At 40.9% G+C, this 12,998-nt stretch overlaps 1 long non-coding RNA gene across 7 annotated transcripts; it reads right to left on the bottom strand.

Moving 5' to 3' along the window:
* Positions 1–5,424: 5,424 nt before the first annotated feature.
* LOC107826659 (uncharacterized) lies at positions 5,425–8,956 on the bottom strand. 7 transcript variants are annotated; one of them, XR_012705949.1, is made up of 6 exons: positions 8,755–8,956; positions 7,813–7,942; positions 7,592–7,649; positions 7,384–7,494; positions 6,982–7,119; positions 5,425–5,680 (listed from the first exon to the last, which is right to left on the bottom strand). It is a non-coding gene; the product is annotated as an uncharacterized LOC107826659 (long non-coding RNA). The 7 variants fall into 7 exon arrangements; XR_012705944.1 differs by adding an exon at positions 6,150–6,579 and having other exon boundaries at positions 7,384–7,942; XR_012705946.1 differs by adding an exon at positions 6,379–6,579 and having other exon boundaries at positions 7,384–7,942.
* Positions 8,957–12,998: the final 4,042 nt, after the last annotated feature.

The following is a 12,998-nucleotide window of genomic DNA, read 5'->3' as shown; positions in this document are numbered from 1 at the left end:
GAAGGATGATACCAGGAATAATGAACACGTGGCCAGGATGACCCAAGAAATGGCGTCCCTAAGAGATAAAGTACAACATATCAACCACCTTGTTTTCCTTCTTTGGATTAGAATCCGGAAGAAGATCCATAAGAAGAAGTAGGAGATGGGAAACGACTCCGGGGATGGTTATTAGAGTTGGTTTATTTCCCCTTCTTTCCCGCTTTGTACCATTATTCCCATTATATCAGTCCAAATTATCAATGAAAACAAACTTGCTTCGGATCGAAATGTGTCAAGTCTAAATGTTTGTCAAATATCTACTATTTAGGCCTATCTCTTGCAGTGAGAGGACCCCACGATATCTAAGAAATGCGCTAGCCTTAATGTGTGAATTAAAAGCTCTGTTTGATTTCTTGCTTGTATAAATGAAGAAACAGACTCCCTTTTCTTTTTCTTTTTCTTTTTCTTTTTCTTTTTCTTTCTTCTTATTTTTTCTTTTACTTCATTATTACCAAGAAAAGAAAAAGAAAGTTGGTTTGTGTCGACCGAAACTGGCAGAACCACCGTACAATCTAAGATAAAAAGGAAACATATCAACTACAGAAAACCCAACTGAATATGCTCTGGTCATAGCCGACAACCCTGGGTGATCAAGGGAGAAAGACGATTCCAGGAATAATGAACATGTGGCCAGGATGGCCCAAGAAATGGAGTCTCTAAGGGAGGAAGTACAACATATCAGCCACCTCGTTTTCCTTCTTTGGATTTAAATCCAGAAGAAGATCCATAAGAAGAAGAGGAGATGGGAAACGACACCGGGGATGGTCATTAGAGTTGGTTGATTTCCCCTTCTTTCCCTCTTTGTACCTTTATTCCCCTTATACCAGTCCAAATTATCAATGAAAACAAACTTGCTTCGGATCGAAATGTGTCAAGTCTAAATGTTTATCAAATATTTACTATTTAGGCCTACCTCCGGTAATGAGAGTACCCCACGATATCTAAGAAATGCGCTAGCCTTAATGCGTGAATTAAATACTCTGTGTGATTTCCTGCTTATATAAATGAAGAAACAGAGTCCCATTTCTTTTTCTTTTTCTTTCTTCTTATTTTTTCTGTTGCTTCATTATTACCCCCAAAATAAAAAGAAAGTTGGTTTGTGTCGATTGAAATTGGCAGAACCACCGTACAATCTATGATCAAAAGGAAACATGTCAGCTACAGAAAACTCGACTGAACATGCTCTGGTCATAGCCGACAACCCTGGGTGATCAAGGGAGAAGGACGATACCAGGAATAATGAATAAGTGGCCAGGATGGCCCAAGAAATGGCGTCCCTAAGAGTGGAAGTACAACATATCAACCACCTTGTTTTCCTTCTTTGGATTAAAATCCGGAAGAAGATCCATAAGAAGAAGTAGGAGATGGGAAACGACTCCAGGGATGGTTAATAAAGTTGGTTTATTTCCCCTTCTTTCCCACTTTGTACCCTTATTCCCCTTATATCAGTCCAAATTATCAATGAAAACAAACTTGCTTCGGATCGAAATGTGTCAAGTCTAAATGTTTGTCAAATATCTACTATTTAGGCCTACCTCCAGCAATGAGAGGACCCCACGATATCAAATAAATATGCTAGCCTTAATGCGTGAATTAAATTCTCTGTGTGATTTCCTGCTTATATAAATGAAGAAACAGACTCCCATTTCTTTTTCTTTTTCTTTCTTCTTATTTTTTCTGTTGCTTCATTATTACCCCCAAAATAAAAAGAAAGTTGGTTTGTGTCGACCGAAACTGGCAGAACCATCGTACAATCTATGATCAAAAGAAAACATATCAGCTACAGAAAACCCGACTGAATATGCTCTGGTCATAGCCGACAACCGTGGGTGATCAAGGGAGAAGGACGATACCAGGAATAATGAACACGTGGCCAGGATGGCCTAAGAAATGGCGTCCCTAAGAGAGGAAGTACAACATATCAACCACCTTGTTTTCCTTCTTTGGATTGGAATCCGGAAGAAGATCCATAAGAAGAAGTAGGAGATGGGAAACGACTCCGGGGATGGTTAATAGAGTTGGTTTATTTCCCCTTCTTTCCCGTTTTGTACCCTTATTCCCCTTATATCAGTCCAAATTATCAATGAAAACAAACTTGCTTCTGATCGAAATGTGTCAAGTATAAATGTTTGTCAAATATCTACTATTTAGGCCTACCTCCGGCAATGAGAGGACCCCACGATATCTAAGAAATGCGCTAGCCTTAATGCGTGAATTAAATGCTCTGTGTGATTTCCTGCTTATATAAATGAAGAAACAGACTCCCATTTCTTTTTCTTTTTCTTTCTTCTTATTTTTTTTGTTGCTTCATTATTACCCCCAAAATAAAAAGAAAGTTGGTTTATGTCGACCGAAACTGGCAGAACCACCGTACAATCTAAGATCAAAAGGAAACATATCAGCTAGAGAAAACCCGACTAAACATGCTCTGGTCATAGCCGACAATCCTGGGTTATCAAGGGAGGAGGATGATACCAGGAATAATGAACACGTGGCCAGGATGGCCCATGAAATGGCCGGATACACATATACATGGAATGGTAAAGTTATATACATACCAAAAGTGAAAAATAACGAAAATGAAAATAACGATAAGTAAAAATAAAGAAAAATAGTATCATAATTATTACATGCCAGTCATCAAAGTCATCAAATCAAAATAAGACCACCCCCCCAAATAGAAGTTAGCATTGTCCTCAATGCTAAAAGTAAAAATAAGATCAGGGGAGGGATAGAGAGTAAAGAAAACTCCCTATGTGGTCTATGTCTGCATGGAATCAGGCTTACTAATGGGGACCTCGTACTGCATAGGATCATCAACTCCCTCTGGGTCCTCCAACGGTATCTCCAGGTCCTCTGACTGGGGCACCACAAATCCTCTCACCGGCTCTGTGTCAGCCTCCTGCTCTGATGCCTGTGTTATCTGTGCTGCAGGGGCAGTCTCCTCTATAAGCAGGTCCAGTGGAATATCTCCGGTAGAAGTGAACTTCTCTACCTCCTTCTTCAGCAGCTCTACTGACTCTTTTGAAGCTTGAGTCTTCTTCATCTTTTTAACGTGCTTTCCCAGCTCTATGATCATCTTCCCATGAGTATCTAATGTCTCCAGGATTTTCTTTTGGTTGTCCAGGAGCTTATTCTGGTTTTCCAGAAGCTCCTTCAATGAATCCTCCACTGATGGAGGTACCTGAAGCTGTGCTGGGGCTGCCTGTGCTGCGACTGCTTTGGATAAGACAGACAGCTTTAATGTAGCTGCCTGCAACTAGTTGTTGACACTAGATAGCGTCTGAGAGACCCGCAGTGAAGTTTGAGGATATGCAGAAGATGAGGGAACAGATAATGGGGCTGTGACAGATGGCCCGGATGAGGGAGGTGGCATAGCAGCCGAAGAACCCTCCGCTGTGGAAGGCTCGGAACCAGTGGCCACTACCCTTGGCTCTTCAGACTGGCCAGTGGAGGTAGTGGCTTTGCCTTTGGACTTTGGGTTGTCTTCTCCCTGAAGGATGTACCAAGAGAAGGGCCTTTTCGGCTTCACCTTTGTGTCAAAGTGTCTCCCCTCAACCCCATGGTCCTTTAGGTACATAGTGATAAAATTGGGGTAAGGGTAGGAACTTTCCTCCTTCCCGGTTGCCTTAGATATGTTCTGGGCCATGAGGTTCACCACTTTTATTGGGTACCCCGCCATGATGGACGCTATGAGGATCGCCCGGGAGAGTGGAATGTCACTGTCATGCTGGCACGGATCAAGGCGGCTACAGATGATGGTGCACCACCCTTTGGCTTTAAAGCTAAGGGTGTTTCTGGCAATTGAGACTCCCGGTGTAAGCCAAGCCAGTGTTGTCCCAGGGATGGCTATCACCTCTGCAATCCATAGACGGGCTACCTCATTTAATGCCACCTTCTCCAAGTATAGGGATTCGTCCACAAATTTGCTTCTGGGAACTTGCTAGTGAAGCATTTCCACCCCACTCTTTCATCAAATTGTCTCTTCACGTTCGGGTTGTGAGGGAGAAGGTCTCTTTCTATGAAATGTCGCTCAAGGGTGAGCGGCCTTTGTTGCCACCATTCCCAAAATTTGTGGTAGGCCTTCTCACTCACGAACCTATCTTGCCACACTGCTGGCTTACTTGATCTAATCAAACCTCCAACCCGGGTATCACCACCTCTCCCATCATCCGGGACATCCTCTTTATCATCAATATTAATTGGAGCCGCTGTTGAGGCCGGAGTTGCAGCAGGTAGGGCAGGTGGTGTGAAAGTCTCACTATCTCCTCCTGAGCCATCAGACGACCAAGACTAGGAGGTAGATTCATTAACGAGGCGGTAGGGCTGTGATTGAGCCACTTGTTGGGGTTGTGTAGCTTCCCCTTCAGAAATCTCCCGGGAGAGGACATATTCACTAGTCTCAGAAGAGTCGGGAGTGGGTCTTCGGAGGGTTTGCTTCTTGCCAATGACCCTTTTAGGTGCTAAGGGTGCAGACTGTTTCCCTCTGCCCTGACCTCGAGAGGATTCTCCCCTCCCATGTGATTTCTCAGGACCTCTACGAGATCGCACCATTATCTGCATACACAATCAGTGAAAGCTCATTAGTATTGTGGTTCAATAAATCAGCAAAGAAAAGCCGATGAAATGATCACATTGTTTCTCAAAGCAGGGGTCCGCTTACAGCATAAAAAAGAGCGCAGCCGCAGAAGGGTCAATGCGGTCCGCGTAAAAAGGAGTGCGGCCGCGAAAGAGTTGATACCAGACTACCAACTCTCTGAACATTGGTTTTCGCTGACAGCAAAATAATGGGCGCGGCCGCGAAATAACAGACGTGGACCGCGTAAGAATGAATGCGGCCGCAGAATCAATTTGTTAATTCTCTGAAGCTCATGAACGCAGTCCGCAAAATTATGGACGCAACCGCGTAAAGTCAATCGTTGACCACCGAAAAATCACCGCGTCCGCGAACATATAAGCCTACCCAGTTCGCACAAAAGCATGAACGCGGACCGCGTAATTTTGAACCACCACTACAAGAAAATAGGTCTTTAGCAAGGGAATTATGGTCGTTAAAAGTACTGATCCGGTCTCTATTAACCAATAACGTCCGTAAAACATTTGGTCGCACCGGTCGTTGATGCCCCCGACATTAAAAGTTTACGATCGAATTTCGATCTGGACGTTGAAGAGTCTTTAGCGACGATATAAAATCCGGTCATTATGCCTCATTTTAACGACCAAATTTTCCTTCGTTAATTGTTAATCTGGTATATAAAACCCTTTTATTACTACAACAAATCCCTACGTTAAAAGTGATGTTAGCAATGAAGTTTTTCATGGACTAATTGTCACAATCTTGCATGAACAGCCGAAATTACAACCAATTCATTGAATTTTAAATACATCCAAAATATATAAAACAATTAATAATCATAAAATTTTATGGTCAATTACAAATATAGAAGCATAACAATCTTCCAATAAATGCCTAATAAAGAGATAGAATTGTGGCATGTACAAATGGGAACATTTCTAAACAAATACTAATACAACAGTAGCTTTCTCTAATTCTTCAACTTGTTCTTTTAACATTTCAATTGCTTATACTTGCTCAGCACTTACTCCCAAGACGAGTTCTTCAGACATAATTCATGATCTGTAAAAAGAACAATATAAAAAAAATTAATAAAAGGACTTCAAATTCTTGAAAAGCATATAGACACCCACATGTATCCATATTAGGAACAAAGGTACAATAAGCCTATTGTATAGCATCAACTTGGCGAGATAATAAAGTGAAAAAGCTACACCATGAATAAGTTTGTTTGTACCTTTAGATCTTAGACAAGACATATGTAATTTAGCTCAACTTCTATGAAAGTAACTATAGATTGGATGTAATGGAAAGTAGCCAAATAATCCACACTTGCAAATAACCTTCTTTATAGAGAAAGCCAAAACCAAAGTACTTTACAATTCCAGTTTCACCAGTCACAAAGATAAAAGACACCGGATGTGAACATAAGAAAAACTACCATTTTTATCACTTATCTAAGGATATACTAGTTCCAGAGTAACAAACATTAAAAACAAATTAGTAATTGGCAGAAACACTACGGAGTTACATGTGATGTTAGTTCGGTTTAGGAGGAAACCAGGAAGATGCAGAAGCCTCTTAAGATTTGAGGGCAAACAATGGGGAGAAATGAAAAAGATAATATCTCAAGGTTTGATGTCAGTTTCATAATAAGCAGCAGTTGGTATATTTCCTAGTGCAGCTTCCTTGTAGGCTGAAAAAGGATTCAAATAGGTTGTAAATCATTGGCAACTAAAAAGGGAGACAGTTATAAATACCTTGGAAATAACTAAATAAGCATCAACTTGGTGATCAGTACTATGAGGAGAATGAGGAGACGTGGCTTAAGTGCACCACAATTTCCATACATCTTCACAAGTTCTTAAGAAACAAAATGTGCATATGATATATCTTTCTTCAGAATCTGACCATGTATTTCTTTACCAAGTTTCACCTAGATTCCTCTTACACCCATCAATCTGCAGTAAATTAATTTTAGAAAGATATTTACCGGTGTTGGGCAAAATAGGAAAATCAATGATGCTATAACAAGCTTTCTCTACGAGCCTGTGTGAAAGGTCAATCTGTCTTTGCCGATAAGAAATCATTGATCGGAATATTCAGTAAAGGTAGTTGAGAATTTCCTAGCCAAAATGCTTCAGTAAATTGGGGGCGGAGGGGCACAAATCACAGCAACATCAGCAGGTTTCACAATGAAAGAACCTCAAGATTAAGTAACAATTTGAAAAGGGGATGAAGGAAAATAGAGATCTTGTTCAACTTAAAGGGTTCAATATTCTGATCATTACAACTTCAATATAGATTATAAATATGCATTCGATTTACCACATTATTTAACTCCGAGAAAATTGAAATTTCACCTTTATGACAAGCTTATCAAGCGTGTTATTCAAATTAAGTGGGTATGTACTGGATAAGAATTCCTCTTCACTTAAAATGGAAAGAATCCGCAATGCAAGCTATGTAGTTATGAGCTCCCTCCCGTGCTGCCCAAAACTCTGGAATACAAGCAATTTAACAGTCAAAAATACCAGCAATGACCAATCTGAATTTTCTAGCTCTAAAGACTAAACCAAAGTCTTTTGTAGAAAATACACTAGAAAGTAGAAACCATCTATTTCCCCTCTCTTCTTTTTCCTCACAAGGATACCATCTTTACAAGGAAATTGTCTTAAGCAGTGTCCAGGAGAGATATTATACCATATATTTTCATTTTACTAAACATGACGAAGTAAATAATGGATCAGAGAAAGTAAACTTACAATAAGGATTCTGAGCTTTGACTTGTCAACGTAGTCTTTACTATTCTGGCAATAAGTAACTACAGTCGTCTATGCACGATACCCTCTGTTTTGACTAGTAAATGTCTCGATCTGCATAAACAAGAATGAAGATGTGATGTTTAGAGGTGATGCATTTTAGTTTTCCAAGAAAAAAGTTAGAAAATATAGTGGATAGGGGAGAATCTACAGAGAGCTTGCTTGGGTGTCTATGGACCAATGTCTCAATCTCTTCCAACAAAGCTCCCCTAGAGATATCATTAGCCGATGTCAAAAACCCAATGTATATTAGTACAAATTAGAAACAGAGCAGTGCAAAAGAGTGAATCACCAATCACCTCACTTCCCACCCCCCAGAAAAAATTTAAACTAAAACTAGAGTAGCAAAAATGTAGAGGAAGAGGGGGCAACCCCGGCATAATTGGTAGTGCAACTGGCATGTTAACTGAAAGGTCACAACTTCGATTCCCCTCGTTGGAACTACCTTTGCCTTCTAGGTCTGAGCTTGTCAACTTGAGCTACAACCTCCTACACTACCTTCCTGTCGAGTAAAATAAAATATCAAGCAAAACAAAAAGACGGAGAAATGCGAACCCTCAATCTCAAGTAAGTTAGAATCGGTTGTATGAGTCCTCTATATCCATTAACACTTCTATTCAGGTCCATTTTATTCAAGCTACTGATGATTAATGGCCGGTAATGCTTGCAATTATCAAATGATTTAGCGGCAATACCGTTATGGCCACTATATAATTGCCGGTAAAAGTGTTTTTTGTAGTAACAATAAACAAGGGATATCACTTTGGAATTTGGATCAATGTTTGTTCACATTTTTTCAAGTTCCGGCAATTCTTTATTTCAGAAGTAATTTGCAGGTGTTACTCAGACAAGTGTTCCTTGTCTATCACAAAACTTACAAATCTTCAAAACACTACAACTATGAATAAACAGTTTCTCTTTGCAAGCTAAAAAATATTTTTTTCTAAAACTTTCCCCCAAAGTTGCTCAAACAGTTCCCAAAGATCAAATTTAAACAAAATTTAGAACACCAAAACTTTCAATTTGGGTCACAGCTTCATTATTAATATACATAACCAATCTAATCGAAAATACTTTTTTTCACTCTTCTCCTCTTCGACGTATTAACTGAATTTAAGAGAAACCAAAAGATTCAAGCTTTCACGATCCCTAATCATCATAGAATTAATAAGTTCAAAATTTAAAAATAATTGAAGCAATAAAGACCAATCCCTAACATGTCAAACCCAATCCTAAAAAAAGGGCAAAATCAACTCAGAAAAACGAAAATTTCAGAGGAAAAAAAAAAGAAATATAAAACTATTGAAGAATTACTTGTAACGATCAAGTTCAAGGGAATATTGATGGCTTGAAAGGGATATCGAGGGGGTTCTTCTCATCCCCAGAAAAAGGGAGATCGAGGGGGGTAAGTTTTCTCTTTTTTTAATTCTTCTCCTGGGTTGGGCAGGTGGAGGAATAAAGTGCGAAAATGCACGAGTCTTTTTTTCTTTTCCTTTTTTGTTTTAATGTGTTTAGCTTTTAGCGGCCGAATTCTATGCTTTTAAATACCAAAATATACCCCTTCGTTACTATTGCGCTAAAAAGTGGAATTAACAACCGAAAAAAATTCTGTTTGTTGCAACTATAATTATAACGTCTGGATTCATTTGCCTTCGTTAAGAAGTGGTCGTTAAAAGCCATATTTCTTGTAGTGCGCGGTCCGCAAAATTCAAATCATACTGGCACTGATGAATTATTTAAGACTTAGGGTTTTACTTAGTGCAAACTTGTAGGCAATTAACAGTCATAGTGAACAACCATATCCCCCATTAGACATTAAACATTATCCACATGCAATTTTAGCATCAATCAAGCATCATTTTGAAATCATGACATGTGTTAAACCCTAAAAGAGAAAAAGTAAAACTAGAAGAAAAGAAAATCAAAAGATGAAATTAATATAAAGATTTGAGCATACCAAATGTGGATTTGTAGTAGGAAATTGCTTCTTGATTAATGAGATATGAAATTGAAAGTGTAAGAAGGGGAATATGAACAGTGGTCTATTTTGGTGAGAGTGTGAGGTTCAAAAAGTGTATAAGTCCTAAGGATTTCCTATTTATACCAACCCCAGAGGTCCCACCGACTTACCTGAGCGCGGTCCGCGGAATTCCACCGCGGTCCACGCTTTTTACCTTTCGAAGAGCCTTTTCAAAAACAGGTCCGTTGAGAGCGGATTAACGGGCGCGGTCGCGTAAGATCAATGCGGACCGCAAAATTACGCACGCAGATGCGAATACAAATTTAGAGAGTTGATATTCTGAACTTTTCAAGTCCGCGTCCGCTGACAATTTGCGCCCCCGCAAAAAGCCCTCGCTGACCGCGAAATTTTGAGCGCGGTCCGCGTAATTCCCCACACTTAGGGAAATTTTTCCAGCAACAGTCCTGTACTGCATAAACAATTCCTACACAAAGCTCACAACCAGTTAGTTCAAAATAAAGCATGATCTATGAAGAAAATCAAAAAAGAAAGAAAAACACATGGGTTGCCTCCCAAGAAGCGGCTGATTTAATGTCGCGGCATGACGCATGTTACAAACATCATTGGAAATAGATCAAGGCAACCACATGGCTGTCATCAAACATGCCGAGGTAATGCTTCACTCGGTGCCCATTAACTCTGAAGATTTCACCATTTTATTTTTAAAGTCAAGAGCACCAAACGGAGTCACGTGCACCACCTCAAAAGGGCCACTCCATTTTGACTTGAGCTTTCCCGGAAACAGTCGTAACCGAGAGTTGAATAGAAGAACCAAGTCACCCTCTTTGAATTCTTTATTTCGGACATATTTGTCATGTAAGTACTTCATCTTGTCCTTATACAAGGACGAGCTGGAATAGGCATGAAACCGGAATTCATCAAGTTCATTGAGTTGCTCTACCCGGAGATTGGCTGCTACATCCCATTCAAGGTTTAACTTCTTGAGCTCCCACATGGCCTTGTGCTCTAACTCAACCGGAAGATGGCATACTTTCCCAAATACCAATCGGTATGGAGACATACCAATTAGAGTCTTATATGCGGTTCTATAAGCCCACAAAGCATCGTCAAGTTTCCTTGACCAATCCGTCTGGATTGCATTGACAGTTTTTGATAATATGCTCTTTATCTCCCTGTTGGAGACCTCAACTTGTCTACTAGCCTGGGGATGATAAGGGGTTGACACCTTATGATTGACACCATACTTGGAAAATAAAGTGTCGAAGGCCTTGTTGCAGAAATGAGAACCCCCATCACTAATGATCGCCCTAGGAGTGCCAAACCTTATGAAAATATTTTTCTTTAAGAACGCCACCACACTCCGTGCCTCATTGTTGGGCAAAGCTACAGCTTCATCCCACTTGGAAACATAATCAACAGCAACCAGAATGTAAGTGTTACCGCACGAACTCACAAAAGGCCCCATGAAGTCTATGCCCCACACGTCAAAAATATCGATCTCAAGAATAGTAGTGAGAGGCATTTCATCCTTCTTGGAAATTCCACCAGCTCTTTGGCATTCATCACACCTCTTAACAAGCTCACTTGCATCTTTATACAGGGTAGGCCAATAAAATCCACAGCTACGAACCTTTGAAGCAGTTATCGCCCCACCATGATGACCACCGTAAGGTGAGGAATGGCAAGCATCAAGAATATTCATTTGCTCCTCTTCCGGGACACATCTCCGGATCACACCATCATTGCAAATCTTGAAAAGATAGGGCTCGTCCCAATAATAATCCAAGCTATCCCATTTGAGTTTCTTCCTTTGGTTAGAAGAGAGCTCACTCGGGACAATGCCGGTCACAAAAAAGTTAGCCACATCGGCGAACCAAGGCATACTATTCAAAGACACGGAGAGGAGTTGTTCATCCGGGAATGAATCATTAATTTTGAGGCCATCGTGAGGCCTCCCCTCCTCTTCTAAGCGGGACAAGTGGTCCGCCACTTGATTATCACTTCCTTTTCTGTCAATGATTTCAAGGTCAAACTCTTGAAGTAGAAGAACCCATCTCATCAACCTAGCCTTCGAGTCCTTTTTGGTTATCAAGTAACGGAGTGCCGTGTGATCGGTGTGCACAATCACTTTGGAACCCATGAGATATGGCCTGAACTTTTCCATGGCGAAGACAATGGCTAATAACTCTTTCTCGATCACCGTATAATTGACTTGGGCGTCATTCATCATTTTTCTTGCATAATAGACCGGATGAAATATCTTGTTGACCCTTTGCCCCAAAACCGCTCCTACCGCAATGTCACTAGCATCACACATGAGCTCAAATGGTAAGCTCCAATTGGGTGCGGTAATGATGGGAGTGGTTGTCAATTTATACCTGAGAATCTCAAAAGCTTTCATGCAATCTTCATTGAACACAAACATTGCATCCTTTTCTCGCAGGTTGCACAAGGGGTTCACCACTTTTGAGAAATCCTTGATGAACCTTCAGTAGAACCCTGCGTGCCCAAGAAAGCTCCTAACTCCCTTGACGGAAGTAGGAGGAGGGAGTTTTGAAATAACTTCAATCTTTGCGTTTTCCACTTCAATACCGTTCTTTGAGATCTTATGGCCGAGGACAATGCCCTCCTCGACCATAAAGAGGCATTTTTCCCAATTAAGCACTAGGTTGGTCTCTTCACATCGGGCCAATACTTTGTCAAGATTATCCAAGCATTCTTCAAATGAGTCCCCCACAACACTAAAATCATCCATGAACACTTCGAGGAAGTCCTCCACCATATCTGTAAATATTGCCATCATACACCGCTGAAAGGTAGCCGGTGCATTACACAAACCAAATGGCATCCATGAGAATGCAAATGTTCCATACGGACATGTGAAGGTGGTTTTCTCTCGGTCTTTCGGTGCAATGAGAATCTGGTTGTACCCTGAGTACCCATCCCAATAGAAGGCACGTCCGGCAAGTCTGTCAAATGTTTGATCAAGAAAGGGCAATGGAAAGTGGTCTTTGCAGGTCACTTTGTTCAGCTTTCTGTAGTCCATACATACCCTCCATCTGGTGATAGTACGAGTGGGGATCAATTCATTTTTCTCATTTGTGACCACAGTCATACCCCCTTCTTCGGCACACAGTGTACCGGTGAAGTCCATGAACTATCCGAAATAGGGTACACAACCCCTGCATCAAGCCACTTGATAATTTCCTTCTTGACGACCTCTTGCATAGCCTCGTTCAACGTCCTTTGATGTTCCACGGAGGGTTTGGAATCATCCTCTAGTATAATTTTGTGCATGCAAAAGGCGGGAGCCAAAGTCCATCCAATTGCCTTCTTCCTTCTTTGAAGCACCGCAAGGGTGGAGTCTACCTGCACGTTAGTTAGGCAAGCAGAAAGAATAACAGGTAGTGTGGAAGAAGGGCCTAAGAATTCATACCTGAGGTGTGAAGGCAAAGGCTTCAACTCCAATATTGGTGGCTCCTCGATTGAGGTCTTTGTTGGTGGAGTCTTCCGGTTTTCCAAGTCCAAGGAAAGTTTACGGGGCCCATATGAGTAGGATCCCATTTCTTGCAACGCA

This window comes from Nicotiana tabacum, chromosome 23 (genome assembly GCF_000715075.1).
Source record: "Nicotiana tabacum cultivar K326 chromosome 23, ASM71507v2, whole genome shotgun sequence".
NCBI classification, from domain to species: domain Eukaryota; kingdom Viridiplantae; phylum Streptophyta; class Magnoliopsida; order Solanales; family Solanaceae; genus Nicotiana; species Nicotiana tabacum.
This window is presented reverse-complemented; position numbering and strand designations above follow the sequence as displayed.